Source organism: Chiloscyllium punctatum, chromosome 50 (assembly GCF_047496795.1).
Source record: "Chiloscyllium punctatum isolate Juve2018m chromosome 50, sChiPun1.3, whole genome shotgun sequence".
Taxonomy (NCBI): domain Eukaryota; kingdom Metazoa; phylum Chordata; class Chondrichthyes; order Orectolobiformes; family Hemiscylliidae; genus Chiloscyllium; species Chiloscyllium punctatum.
The window spans coordinates 41,648,337-41,665,696 of record NC_092788.1 but is presented as its reverse complement, the minus strand read 5'-3'; positions in this window follow the sequence as shown (position 1 = coordinate 41,665,696).

The following is a 17,360-nucleotide window of genomic DNA, read 5'->3' as shown; positions in this document are numbered from 1 at the left end:
CTGTGACACACTGTGACACTCTCTGAAACACCCTGTGACACTCTCTGACAGACTGTGACACACTGAGGCACTCTCAAAGACAGACTGTGACATGTTCTAACTCTCTCTGACTCTCGCTGAAATGTACTGTAACCTTCTCTGACTCTCTGAGACACACTGTGACACTCTCTGAGACACACCGTAACACTCTGACACACTGTGACACTCTCTGAGACAGACTATGACACTCTCTGAGACACACTGTGACAGTCTCTGATCCTATCTGACACTCTCTGTGACACTCTCTGACTCTCTCTGAGACACACTGTGACACTCTCTGACTCCCTCTGACCCTCTGAGACACACTGTGACACTCTCTGAGACACATTATGACACTTTCTGAGACAGGCTGTGACACTCACTGAGACACACTGTGACAGTCTCTGATTCTATCTGACACTCTCTGAGACACACTGTGACTCTCTCTGACTCTCTCTGAAACACACTGTGACACACTCTGACAGACTGTGACACACTCTGACACACTCTGACACTCGCTGAGACACACTGGGACACTCTCTGACTCCCTCTGACAATTTGAGACACACTGTGACACTCTCTGATCCTATCTGACACTCTCTGAGACACACTGTAACACTCTCTGACAGACTGTGACACACTGTGTCACTCTCAAAAACAGGCTGTGACACTTTCTGACTCCCTCTGACTCACTCTGAAATATACTGTAACCTTCCCTGACAGACTGTGACCCACTATGACACTCCCTGAGACAGACTTTGACACACTCTGAGATACACTGTGATACAGTCTGACTCTCTCTGACACTCTATGAGGCACAGTATGACACACTAAGACACTCTCTGACTCACTCTGACACTCTCTAAGACACACTGTGACACTCTCTGAGAGACTGTGACACACTCCGACTCTCTCTGACATTTACTTAGTCAAACTGCGACACGCTCTGACTCTCTCTGAAACACACTGTGACACACTCTGACAGACTGTGACTCACTGTGACACGCTCTGACACTCTCTGAGACAGACTGTGACACACTGTGACACTCTCTGACTCTCTGAGACACACTGTGACACTCTGTGACAGACTGTGACACACTGTGACACTCTCTGACTCTCTGAGACACACTGTGACACTCTGTGACTCTCTCTGATACTCTGGAAAACTCTGTGACACTCTCTGTCCCTCTCTGACACTCTCTGAGACACACTGTGACATTTATGACTCTCTCTGTCACACTCTCTCAGACACACTGTGAAACTCTCTGACACTCTGAGATAGTCTGTGGCACTCTCCCACACTCTCTGAGAAACACTTTAACACTCTCTGACAGACTGTGACAGACTGTAACACTTTCTGTGTCTCACAATGACACTCTCTGATGGATGGTGACACTCTCTGACTCTGGGTGACATTTTCTGAGACACTGTGACACTCTCTGAGACACACTGTGACATTCTCTGAGGCACACTGTGACACTCTCTGACTCTCTCTGATACTATCTTAGACACACTGTGACGCTCTCTGAGGCACACTGTGCCATGCTCTTACAGACGGTGACACACTGTGACAGAGTGTGACACTCTCTGAGACACACTATGACACTCTCTGACACACTGTGACAGAGTGTGACACTCTCTGGGACAGACTGTGACAATTTCTGACTCTCTGAATCTCTGAGACCCACTGTGGCACTGCCTGACACTCTCTGAGACACAGTGTGACATTCTGTGACAGACTGTGACACTCTCTGACTCTCTCTGAAACTAACTGTTACACTCTCTAACACACTGTGACACACTGTGACACTCTCAGAGACAGACTGTGACACTCTCTGACTCTCCCTGTGTCTCTGACACACATTGTGAAAATCTCTGATCCTATCGGACACTCTCTGAGGTGCACTGTGACACTCTCTGACAGCCTGTAACACACTGTGACACTCTCTTAGACACACTGACACGTACTGTTCTTATCTAACACTTTCTGAGACGCACTGCAACACTCTCTGATCCTATCTGACACTCTCTGAGACACACTGTGACATTCTCTCACAGACTGTGACACACTTTGAACCAAATGCTGACACTCTCTGACACTCTCTGAGACACAGTATGACACACTGTGACACTTTCTGACTCTCTCTGAGAAACTCTGCAATACACTTTAAGATTCTCTGACAGATTGTGTCTCACAGTGACACTCTCTGAGAAATACTGTGACACTTTCGGACTCTTTCTGAGTCTCTGAGACACACTGTGTCACTCTCTTAGACACACTGTGACCCTCTCTGACACTCTCTTAAACACATTGTGACATTCTCTGACTCTCTCTGACTCTCTCTAAGGAACACTGTGATACTCTCTGATAGACTGTGACACACTTAGACACTCTCAAAGACAGACTGTGATACTTTCTGACTCTCTGAGACACACTGTGATACTCTCTGACACTCTCTGAGACACACTGTGACACTCTCTGTCCCTCTCTCACACTCTTTGAGACACACTGTGACACTCACTGACTCTCTCTGAGACACACTGTGACACTCACTGACTCTCTCTGAGACACACTGTGACACTCTCTGACTCTCTCTGAGACACACTGTGACACTCTCTGACTCTCTCTGTGATACCCTGTGACGCGCACTCACACTCTCTGAGAAACACGGTAATGCTCTCTGACAGACTCTGACAGACTGTGACACTTTCTGTGACACACAATAACACTCTCTCACGGACGGTGACACTCTCTGACACTGGGGTGACATTTTCTGAGACACTGTGACACTCCTTGAGACACACTGTGACACTTTCTGTCTCTCTCTGACTCCCTGAGACATACTGTGAGACTCTCTGAATCGCTCTGACCCGCTCTGACTCTCTCTGAGACACACTGTGACACTCTCTGACAGACTGTGACAGACTGTGACACTCTCTGACTCTCTCTGACACTCTCTTAGACACACTGTAACACTATTTGAGACACACTGTGACACTCTCTGTCTCTCTCTCTGAGACACACTGTGACTCTCTCTGAGGTACACTGTGACACTCTCTGACAGACTGTGACAGACTGTGACACTCTCTGACTCTCTCTGACACTCTCTTAGACACACTGTAACACTCTTTGAGACACACTGTGACACTCTCTGTCTCTCTCTCTGAGACACACTGTGACTCTCTCTGAGGTACACTGTGACACTCTCTGACAGACTGTGACAGACTGTGACACTCTCTGACTCTCTCTGACACTCTCTTAGACACACTGTAACACTCTTTGAGACACACTGTGACACTCTCTGATCTGCTCTGACTCTCTGACTCTTTCTGAGACGCACTTTGACACTCGTCGACTCACTCTGACATTCTGTGAGGCACAGTATGACATACTGTGACACTCTCTGACTCTCTCTGGCAGTCTCTGAGGCACACTGTGACACTCTCTGACAGACTGTAACACTTCTGAACCTCTCTGACTCACTCTGAAATATACTGTAACCTTCTCTGACAGACTGTGACACACTGTGACACTCTCAGAGACAGACTGTGACACGTTCCGACTCTCTCTGACTCTGAGACACGCTGTGAGTCTCTCTTAAACACACTGTGACTCTCTCTGACACTCTCTGCGGCACACTGTGACACTCTCTGACAGACTGTGACACACTGTGACATTCTCTGACCCTCTCTGAGACCGACTGTGACACTCTCTGACTCTCCCTGACACTCTCTGAGGCAGACTGAGACACTCTCTGAAACACACTGTGACACTCTCTGACTCTCTCTGACACTCTCTGAGGCAGACTGAGACACTCTCTGAAACACACTGTGGCACTCTCTCACAGACTGTGACACTCTCTGACAGACTATGACACACTGTGACACACTCTGACCCTCTCTGAGACCGACTGTGACACTCTCTGACTCTCCCTGACATTCTCTGAGGCACAGCACGACATCTGTGACCCTCTCTGACAGATTGTGACAAACTGTGACACTCTCTGACCCTCTCTGACTCACTCCCAAATATACTGTAACCATCTCTGACAGACTGTGACACACTGAGACACTCTCATAGACACACTATGACACTCTCTGATTCTATCTGACACTCTCTGATACACACTGTGACACTCTCTGACTCTCTCTGACACTCCCCGAAACACAATATGACATTCTCTGACAGACTGTGACAGACTGTGGCACTCCCTGACACACTATAACACTCTCTGACTGACTGTGACACACTCTGACACATGGTGAAATTCGCTGTGACACTCTTTAAGACACACTGTGACACTCTCTGACTATCTCTGAGTCACCCTATAATTCTCTCTAACAGACTATGACACACTGTGGCACTCTCTGACAGACTGTGACACACAATGACACACTCTGACACTCTCTGATACACAGTGTGAGACTCTCTGTGACACACTGTGACACACTATGACACTCTCTTAGACACACTGTGACACTCTCTGACACTCTCTTAGACACACTGTCACACTCTCTAACTCTCTCTGAAACACACTGTGAAACTCTCTGACAGACTGTAATACACTGTGACACTCTCTGACACTCTCTTAGACACACGGTGACACGCTCTGACTCTCCCTGACACTCTCTGAGACACACTGTGACACTCTCTGACACATGGTGACATATTCTGAGATACTGTGATGCTCTCTGTGACACTGTGACACGTTCCATCTCTCTCTGATTCCCTGAGACACACTTCGACACTCTCTGACACATTGTGACACTGACTGACTGTGACACTCCCGGACACACTATGACATTCTCTGAGACATTGTGACACTCTCTGAAACACAATGTGACACTCTCTGACTCTCTCTGACTCTCTGGGACACACTGTGACACTCTCTGAGATGCACTGGGACACACTGTGACACTCTCTGTCTCTCTCTGACACTCTGAGACACACTGTGATACACTGTGACTCTCTCTCTGACACTCTCCAAAATACAATGTGGCACTCTCTGACAGACAGGGACAGACTGTGACACTCCCTGACACACTGTAACACTCTCTGACTGGCTCTGACACACTCTGACACATGGTGAAATTCTCTGTGACACTGTGACACTCTGAGACACACTGTGATACTCTCTGTCTCTCTCTGACACTCTTTGAGATGCACTGTGACACTCTGTGACTCTCTCGGTCACTTTCTGAAACACAATGTGGCACTCTCTGACCGACTGTGACACACTGTGACACTCCCTGACACACAAAAACACTCTCTGACACATGGTGAAATTCTCTGTGACACTGTGACACTCTCTAAGACACACTGTGACACTCTCTGAGAGACACTGAGACCCTCTTTGTCTCTCTCTGTGACAATTTTTGACTCTCTCTCACACTCTCTGAGACACACTGTGTCACTTTCTGACTCTCTCTGAGAAACACTGTGACACTCTCTGACAGACTGTGACAGACTGTGACAATTTATGAGACACACGATGACACTCACTGACCTACTGTGACACTCTCTGACACACGGTGACATTTTCCGCGACACTGTGACACTCTCTGAGACACACTGTGACACTCTCTCATAGACTGTGACTCTCTCTGAGCCAAATGCTGACACTCTCTGGCACTCTCTGAGACACAGTATGACACACTGTGACACGTTCTGACACACTCTGAAATACAATGTAACATTCTCTGACAGACTGTCACAATGTGACACTCTCTGAGACAAACTGTGACACTTTCTGACTCTCTCTGACTCTCTGAAACACACTCTCATCCTCTCTTAGATGCACTGTGACACTCTCTGAGACACACTGTGACACACTCTGACAGACCGTGTCACACTGAGACACTCTCAAGACAGATTGTGACCCTTTCTGTCTCTCTCTCTCTGACTCTGTGAGACACACTGTGACACTCACTGAGACACAATCTGACACTCTCTGACTCTCTCCGAAACTCTCAGACACACTGAGACACTCTCTGACTCACTGTGACACTCTCAGACACACCGTGACACTCTCTGACTTTCTCTAACACTTTGAGACACAATTTGACACTCTCTGATCCTATCTTACACTCTCTGAGACACACTGTGACACTCTCTGACTCTCTCTGAAACACAATGTGACACTCGCTGACAGACTGTGACACTTTCTGACTCTCCCTGAATCTCTGAGACACACTGTGACACCATCTGACTCTCTCTGAAACTCTCTGTGATACTCTCTGACACACGCTGACTCACACTGTGACACTCTGGCACTTTCTCAAACACACTGTGACACTCTCTGATCCTATTTGACACTCTCTGAGGCAAACTGTGACACTTTCTGACTCTCTCTGACTATCTGAAACACACTGTCATCCTCTCTTAGATGCACTGTGACACTCTCTTAGATGCACTGTGACACTCTCTGACAGACTGTGTCACACTGAGACACTCTCAAGACAGATTGTGACCCTTTCTGTCTCTCTCTCTCTGACTCTCTGAGACACAATGTGACACTCACTGAGGCACAATCTGACACTCTCTGACTCTCTCTGAAACTCTCAGACACACTGTGACACTCTCTGACAGACTGTGTCACACTGAGACACTCTCAAGACAGATTGTGACCCTTTCTGTCTCTCTCTCTCTGACTCTCTGAGACACAATGTGACACTCACTGAGGCACAATCTGACACTCTCTGACTCTCTCTGAAACTCTCAGACACACTGTGACACTCTCTGACAGACTGTGTCACACTGAGACACTCTCAAGACAGATTGTGACCCTTTCTGTCTCTCTCTCTCTGACTCTCTGAGACACACTGTGACACTCACTGAGGCACAATCTGACACTCTCTGACTCTCCAAAACTCTTAGACACACTGTGACACTCTCTGGCTCTCTCTGACACTCTCAGACACACTGTGACACGCTCTGCGACACACTATGACACTCTCTCAAACGCACTGTGATACTCTCTGACTCTCTGAGATACAGTATGACACTCTCTGACATTCTCTCAAACACACTGCGTCACTCTCTGTGACACTTTCTGACTCTCTCTGAGGGACTGTGACACACTGTGACACTCTCTGACAGTCGCTGAGACACTGGGACAGTCTCTGACTCTGTGACTATTTGAGACGCATTGTGACACTCTCTGACTCTCTCTGAAACACACTGTGACACTCTCTGAAACACACTGTGACACTCTCTGAGACTCTCTGAGACACACAGTGACACTCTCTGACAGACTGTGACAGACTGTGACACCCTCAAAGACAGACTGTGTCACTTTCTGACTCTCTGAGACACACTGTGACACTCACAGAGACACACTGTGACATTCTCTGACAGACTGTGACAAACTGTGACACTCTCTGAGAGACACTGTGACACTTTCCGTCTCTCTCTGACTCTCTCTGAGACACACTGACACTCTCTGACCCGTTCTGACACTCTCTGAGACAGACTGTGAGACTCACTGACATTCTCTAACTCTCTCTGTTACACACTGTGACAATCTCTGACACTCTCTGAGACACTCTGTGATACAGTCTGACTCTCTCTGGCTCTCTCTGAGGTACAGTACGACATACTGTGACACTCGCTGACTCACTCTGACACACGCTGAGACACACTGTGACACTCTCTGACACTCTCTGAGTCAAGCTGTGACATGTTCTGACTCTCTCTGACTCTCCGAGACACACTGTCATCCTCTCTGAGACACACTGTGACACTCTGTGACAGACTGTGACACACTGTGACACTCTCTGACTCTCTGAGACACACTGTGACACTCTGTGACTCTCTGAGACACACTGTGACACTCTGTGACAGACTGTGACACACTGTGACACTCTCTGACTCTCTGAGACACACTGTGACACTCTGTGACAGACTGTGACACACTGTGACACTCTCTGACTCTCTGAGACACACTGTGACACTCTGTGACTCTCTCTGATACTCTGGAAAACTCTGTGACACTCTCTGTCCCTCTCTGACACGCTCTGAGACACACTGTGACATTTATGACTCTCTCTGTCACACTCTCTGAGACACACTGTGACACTCTGTGACTCTCTCTGATACTCTGGAAAACTCTGTGACACTCTCTGTCCCTCTCTGACACTCTCTGAGACACACTGTGACATTTATGACTCTCTCTGTCACACTCTCTGAGACACACTGTGAAACTCTCTGACACTCTGAGATAGTCTGTGGCACTCTCCCACACTCTCTGAGAAACACTTTAACACTCTCTGACAGACTGTGACAGACTGTAACACTTTCTGTGTCTCACAATGACACTCTCTGATGGATGGTGACACTCTCTGACTCTGGGTGACATTTTCTGAGACACTGTGACACTCTCTGAGACACACTGTGACATTCTCTGAGGCACACTGTGACACTCTCTGACTCTCTCTGATACTATCTTAGACACACTGTGACGCTCTCTGAGGCACACTGTGCCATGCTCTTACAGACGGTGACACACTGTGACAGAGTGTGACACTCTCTGAGACACACTATGACACTCTCTGACACACTGTGACAGAGTGTGACACTCTCTGGGACAGACTGTGACAATTTCTGACTCTCTGAATCTCTGAGACCCACTGTGGCACTGCCTGACACTCTCTGAGACACAGTGTGACATTCTGTGACAGACTGTGACACTCTCTGACTCTCTCTGAAACTAACTGTTACACTCTCTAACACACTGTGACACACTGTGACACTCTCAGAGACAGACTGTGACACTCTCTGACTCTCCCTGTGTCTCTGACACACATTGTGAAAATCTCTGATCCTATCGGACACTCTCTGAGGTGCACTGTGACACTCTCTGACAGCCTGTAACACACTGTGACACTCTCTTAGACACACTGACACGTACTGTTCTTATCTAACACTTTCTGAGACGCACTGCAACACTCTCTGATCCTATCTGACACTCTCTGAGACACACTGTGACATTCTCTCACAGACTGTGACACACTTTGAACCAAATGCTGACACTCTCTGACACTCTCTGAGACACAGTATGACACACTGTGACACTTTCTGACTCTCTCTGAGAAACTCTGCAATACACTTTAAGATTCTCTGACAGATTGTGTCTCACAGTGACACTCTCTGAGAAATACTGTGACACTTTCGGACTCTTTCTGAGTCTCTGAGACACACTGTGTCACTCTCTTAGACACACTGTGACCCTCTCTGACACTCTCTTAAACACATTGTGACATTCTCTGACTCTCTCTGACTCTCTCTAAGGAACACTGTGATACTCTCTGATAGACTGTGACACACTTAGACACTCTCAAAGACAGACTGTGATACTTTCTGACTCTCTGAGACACACTGTGATAGTCTCTGACTCTCTCTGAGACACACTGTGACACTCTCTGTCCCTCTCTCACACTCTTTGAGACACACTGTGACACTCACTGACTCTCTCTGAGACACACTGTGACACTCACTGACTCTCTCTGAGACACACTGTGACATTTATGACTCTCTCTGTCACACTCTCTCAGACACACTGTGAAACTCTCTGACACTCTGAGATAGTCTGTGGCACTCTCCCACACTCTCTGAGAAACACTTTAACACTCTCTGACAGACTGTGACAGACTGTAACACTTTCTGTGTCTCACAATGACACTCTCTGATGGATGGTGACACTCTCTGACTCTGGGTGACATTTTCTGAGACACTGTGACACTCTCTGAGACACACTGTGACATTCTCTGAGGCACACTGTGACACTCTCTGACTCTCTCTGATACTATCTTAGACACACTGTGACGCTCTCTGAGGCACACTGTGCCATGCTCTTACAGACGGTGACACACTGTGACAGAGTGTGACACTCTCTGAGACACACTATGACACTCTCTGACACACTGTGACAGAGTGTGACACTCTCTGGGACAGACTGTGACAATTTCTGACTCTCTGAATCTCTGAGACCCACTGTGGCACTGCCTGACACTCTCTGAGACACAGTGTGACATTCTGTGACAGACTGTGACACTCTCTGACTCTCTCTGAAACTAACTGTTACACTCTCTAACACACTGTGACACACTGTGACACTCTCAGAGACAGACTGTGACACTCTCTGACTCTCCCTGTGTCTCTGACACACATTGTGAAAATCTCTGATCCTATCGGACACTCTCTGAGGTGCACTGTGACACTCTCTGACAGCCTGTAACACACTGTGACACTCTCTTAGACACACTGACACGTACTGTTCTTATCTAACACTTTCTGAGACGCACTGCAACACTCTCTGATCCTATCTGACACTCTCTGAGACACACTGTGACATTCTCTCACAGACTGTGACACACTTTGAACCAAATGCTGACACTCTCTGACACTCTCTGAGACACAGTATGACACACTGTGACACTTTCTGACTCTCTCTGAGAAACTCTGCAATACACTTTAAGATTCTCTGACAGATTGTGTCTCACAGTGACACTCTCTGAGAAATACTGTGACACTTTCGGACTCTTTCTGAGTCTCTGAGACACACTGTGTCACTCTCTTAGACACACTGTGACCCTCTCTGACACTCTCTTAAACACATTGTGACATTCTCTGACTCTCTCTGACTCTCTCTAAGGAACACTGTGATACTCTCTGATAGACTGTGACACACTTAGACACTCTCAAAGACAGACTGTGATACTTTCTGACTCTCTGAGACACACTGTGATACTCTCTGACACTCTCTGAGACACACTGTGACACTCTCTGTCCCTCTCTCACACTCTTTGAGACACACTGTGACACTCACTGACTCTCTCTGAGACACACTGTGACACTCACTGACTCTCTCTGAGACACACTGTGACACTCTCTGACTCTCTCTGAGACACACTGTGACACTCTCTGACTCTCTCTGTGATACCCTGTGACGCGCACTCACACTCTCTGAGAAACACGGTAATGCTCTCTGACAGACTCTGACAGACTGTGACACTTTCTGTGACACACAATAACACTCTCTCACGGACGGTGACACTCTCTGACACTGGGGTGACATTTTCTGAGACACTGTGACACTCCTTGAGACACACTGTGACACTTTCTGTCTCTCTCTGACTCCCTGAGACATACTGTGAGACTCTCTGAATCGCTCTGACCCGCTCTGACTCTCTCTGAGACACACTGTGACACTCTCTGACAGACTGTGACAGACTGTGACACTCTCTGACTCTCTCTGACACTCTCTTAGACACACTGTAACACTATTTGAGACACACTGTGACACTCTCTGTCTCTCTCTCTGAGACACACTGTGACTCTCTCTGAGGTACACTGTGACACTCTCTGACAGACTGTGACAGACTGTGACACTCTCTGACTCTCTCTGACACTCTCTTAGACACACTGTAACACTCTTTGAGACACACTGTGACACTCTCTGATCTGCTCTGACTCTCTGACTCTTTCTGAGACGCACTTTGACACTCGTCGACTCACTCTGACATTCTGTGAGGCACAGTATGACATACTGTGACACTCTCTGACTCTCTCTGGCAGTCTCTGAGGCACACTGTGACACTCTCTGACAGACTGTAACACTTCTGAACCTCTCTGACTCACTCTGAAATATACTGTAACCTTCTCTGACAGACTGTGACACACTGTGACACTCTCAGAGACAGACTGTGACACGTTCCGACTCTCTCTGACTCTGAGACACGCTGTGAGTCTCTCTTAAACACACTGTGACTCTCTCTGACACTCTCTGCGGCACACTGTGACACTCTCTGACAGACTGTGACACACTGTGACATTCTCTGACCCTCTCTGAGACCGACTGTGACACTCTCTGACTCTCCCTGACACTCTCTGAGGCAGACTGAGACACTCTCTGAAACACACTGTGACACTCTCTGACTCTCTCTGACACTCTCTGAGGCAGACTGAGACACTCTCTGAAACACACTGTGGCACTCTCTCACAGACTGTGACACTCTCTGACAGACTATGACACACTGTGACACACTCTGACCCTCTCTGAGACCGACTGTGACACTCTCTGACTCTCCCTGACATTCTCTGAGGCACAGCACGACATCTGTGACCCTCTCTGACAGATTGTGACAAACTGTGACACTCTCTGACCCTCTCTGACTCACTCCCAAATATACTGTAACCATCTCTGACAGACTGTGACACACTGAGACACTCTCATAGACACACTATGACACTCTCTGATTCTATCTGACACTCTCTGATACACACTGTGACACTCTCTGACTCTCTCTGACACTCCCCGAAACACAATATGACATTCTCTGACAGACTGTGACAGACTGTGGCACTCCCTGACACACTATAACACTCTCTGACTGACTGTGACACACTCTGACACATGGTGAAATTCGCTGTGACACTCTTTAAGACACACTGTGACACTCTCTGACTATCTCTGAGTCACCCTATAATTCTCTCTAACAGACTATGACACACTGTGGCACTCTCTGACAGACTGTGACACACAATGACACACTCTGACACTCTCTGATACACAGTGTGAGACTCTCTGTGACACACTGTGACACACTATGACACTCTCTTAGACACACTGTGACACTCTCTGACACTCTCTTAGACACACTGTCACACTCTCTAACTCTCTCTGAAACACACTGTGAAACTCTCTGACAGACTGTAATACACTGTGACACTCTCTGACACTCTCTTAGACACACGGTGACACGCTCTGACTCTCCCTGACACTCTCTGAGACACACTGTGACACTCTCTGACACATGGTGACATATTCTGAGATACTGTGATGCTCTCTGTGACACTGTGACACGTTCCATCTCTCTCTGATTCCCTGAGACACACTTCGACACTCTCTGACACATTGTGACACTGACTGACTGTGACACTCCCGGACACACTATGACATTCTCTGAGACATTGTGACACTCTCTGAAACACAATGTGACACTCTCTGACTCTCTCTGACTCTCTGGGACACACTGTGACACTCTCTGAGATGCACTGTGACACACTGTGACACTCTCTGTCTCTCTCTGACACTCTGAGACACACTGTGATACACTGTGACTCTCTCTCTGACACTCTCCAAAATACAATGTGGCACTCTCTGACAGACAGGGACAGACTGTGACACTCCCTGACACACTGTAACACTCTCTGACTGGCTCTGACACACTCTGACACATGGTGAAATTCTCTGTGACACTGTGACACTCTGAGACACACTGTGATACTCTCTGTCTCTCTCTGACACTCTTTGAGATGCACTGTGACACTCTGTGACTCTCTCGGTCACTTTCTGAAACACAATGTGGCACTCTCTGACCGACTGTGACACACTGTGACACTCCCTGACACACAAAAACACTCTCTGACACATGGTGAAATTCTCTGTGACACTGTGACACTCTCTAAGACACACTGTGACACTCTCTGAGAGACACTGAGACCCTCTTTGTCTCTCTCTGTGACAATTTTTGACTCTCTCTCACACTCTCTGAGACACACTGTGTCACTTTCTGACTCTCTCTGAGAAACACTGTGACACTCTCTGACAGACTGTGACAGACTGTGACAATTTATGAGACACACGATGACACTCACTGACCTACTGTGACACTCTCTGACACACGGTGACATTTTCCGCGACACTGTGACACTCTCTGAGACACACTGTGACACTCTCTCATAGACTGTGACTCTCTCTGAGCCAAATGCTGACACTCTCTGGCACTCTCTGAGAAACAGTATGACACACTGTGACACGTTCTGACACACTCTGAAATACAATGTAACATTCTCTGACAGACTGTCACAATGTGACACTCTCTGAGACAAACTGTGACACTTTCTGACTCTCTCTGACTCTCTGAAACACACTCTCATCCTCTCTTAGATGCACTGTGACACTCTCTGAGACACACTGTGACACACTCTGACAGACCGTGTCACACTGAGACACTCTCAAGACAGATTGTGACCCTTTCTGTCTCTCTCTCTCTGACTCTGTGAGACACACTGTGACACTCACTGAGACACAATCTGACACTCTCTGACTCTCTCCGAAACTCTCAGACACACTGAGACACTCTCTGACTCACTGTGACACTCTCAGACACACCGTGACACTCTCTGACTTTCTCTAACACTTTGAGACACAATTTGACACTCTCTGATCCTATCTTACACTCTCTGAGACACACTGTGACACTCTCTGACTCTCTCTGAAACACAATGTGACACTCGCTGACAGACTGTGACACTTTCTGACTCTCCCTGAATCTCTGAGACACACTGTGACACCATCTGACTCTCTCTGAAACTCTCTGTGACACTCTCTGACACACGCTGACTCACACTGTGACACTCTGGCACTTTCTCAAACACACTGTGACACTCTCTGATCCTATTTGACACTCTCTGAGGCAAACTGTGACACTTTCTGACTCTCTCTGACTATCTGAAACACACTGTCATCCTCTCTTAGATGCACTGTGACACTCTCTTAGATGCACTGTGACACTCTCTGACAGACTGTGTCACACTGAGACACTCTCAAGACAGATTGTGACCCTTTCTGTCTCTCTCTCTCTGACTCTCTGAGACACAATGTGACACTCACTGAGGCACAATCTGACACTCTCTGACTCTCTCTGAAACTCTCAGACACACTGTGACACTCTCTGACAGACTGTGTCACACTGAGACACTCTCAAGACAGATTGTGACCCTTTCTGTCTCTCTCTCTCTGACTCTCTGAGACACAATGTGACACTCACTGAGGCACAATCTGACACTCTCTGACTCTCCAAAACTCTTAGACACACTGTGACACTCTCTGGCTCTCTCTGACACTCTCAGACACACCGTGACACGCTCTGCGACACACTATGACACTCTCTCAAACGCACTGTGATAGTCTCTGACTCTCTGAGATACAGTATGACACTCTCTGACATTCTCTCAAACACACTGCGTCACTCTCTGTGACACTTTCTGACACTCTCTGAGGGACTGTGACACACTGTGACACTCTCTGACAGTCGCTGAGACACTGGGACAGTCTCTGACTCTGTGACTATTTGAGACGCATTGTGACACTCTCTGACTCTCTCTGAAACACACTGTGACACTCTCTGAAACACACTGTGACACTCTCTGAGACTCTCTGAGACACACAGTGACACTCTCTGACAGACTGTGACAGACTGTGACACCCTCAAAGACAGACTGTGTCACTTTCTGACTCTCTGAGACACACTGTGACACTCACAGAGACACACTGTGACATTCTCTGACAGACTGTGACAAACTGTGACACTCTCTGAGAGACACTGTGACACTTTCCGTCTCTCTCTGACTCTCTCTGAGACACACTGACACTCTCTGACCCGTTCTGACACTCTCTGAGACAGACTGTGAGACTCACTGACATTCTCTAACTCTCTCTGTTACACACTGTGACAATCTCTGACACTCTCTGAGACACTCTGTGATACAGTCTGACTCTCTCTGGCTCTCTCTGAGGTACAGTACGACATACTGTGACACTCGCTGACTCACTCTGACACACGCTGAGACACACTGTGACACTCTCTGACACTCTCTGAGTCAAGCTGTGACATGTTCTGACTCTCTCTGACTCCCCGAGACACACTGTCATCCTCTCTGAGACACACTGTGACACTCTCTGACTCTGTCTGATACTTTGAGCTGCACTGTGACACTCTTTGATCCTATCTGGCACTCTCTGAGACACACTGGGACACTTTCTGACTCTCTCTGAAACACACTGTGGCACTCGCTGACAGATTGTGACACATTCTGACTCTACCTGAATTTCTGAGACACACTGTGACCCTCTCTGACACACGCTGAGGCACACTGTGACACCCTCTGACACTCTCTCATACACACTATGACACTCTCTGACTCTCTCTGAGACACAATGTGACACTCTCTGACACTCTCTCAAACGCACTGTGACACTCTCCGACTCTCTGAGATACACTATGACACTCTCTCAAACACACTGCGACACTCTCTGAGATAAATTGTGACACTCTCTGCCAGACTGTGACACACTGTGACACTCTCTGAGACACACTGGGACACTCTCTGACTCTCTATGAAACACACTGTGGCACTCGCTGACAGATTGTGACACATTCTGACTCACTCTGAATTTCTGAGACACACTGTGACCCTTTCTGACACTCTCTGAGGCACACTGTGACACTCTCTGACACACGCTGAGACACACTGTGACACTCTCTGAGGCACACTGTGACACTCTCTGACACTCTGAGACAAACTGTGACACGTTCTGACTCTCTCTGACTCTCCGAGACACACTATCATCCTCTCTTAGACACACTGTGACACTCTCTGACTCTCTCTGAGGCACAGTGTGACATTCTCTGACACACTGTAACACATTGAAACACTCTCTGACTCTTTCTGACACTCTGAGACACACTGTGACACTCTCTGACAGACTGTGACACACTCTGACTCTCTCTGAGACTCTTACACACACTGTGACACTCTCTGACTGTCTCTGAGGCACACTGTGACACTCTCTTACAATCTGTGACACACTGAAATGCTCTCTGATCCTACCCGCCTCACTCTGAGACACAATGTGACACTCTGACACTCTCTGAAAAGCACTGTGGCACTGTCTGACAGACTGTGTACACTGTGACATTCTCTGAGACACAATGTGATACTCTCTGACAGAATCTGACACCTTGAGTCTCTCTGAGACTCTCTTAGACACACTGAGACACTCTCTGAGACGCACTGTGACACTGTCTGATCTTAGCTGACATGCTCTGAGGCACACTGGCACACTCTCTGATAGACTGTGACACTTTATGACGCACTGTGACACTCTCTGATCCAACTGACACTCTCTGAGACACACTGTCACAGTGTCTGACTCTCTCTGACACTTTGAGATGCACTGAGACACTTTCTGATCCTATCTGACGATCTCTGAGACACACTGTGACACTGCGTGACACTCTCTGACACTCTCTGAAATACACTTTGACACTCTCTGACAGGCTGTGACACACTGTGACACTCTCAAAGACACACTGTGACACTCTCTGACTCTCTATGAAAGGCACTGTGACACTCTCTGACACACACTGTGACACTGTCTGACACTCTCTCAAACACACTGCGACACGCTCTGGCAGACTGTGACACACTGCGACACACTCTGACACTCGCTGAGACACAGTGGGACACTCTCTGACTCGCTCTGACAATTTGACAC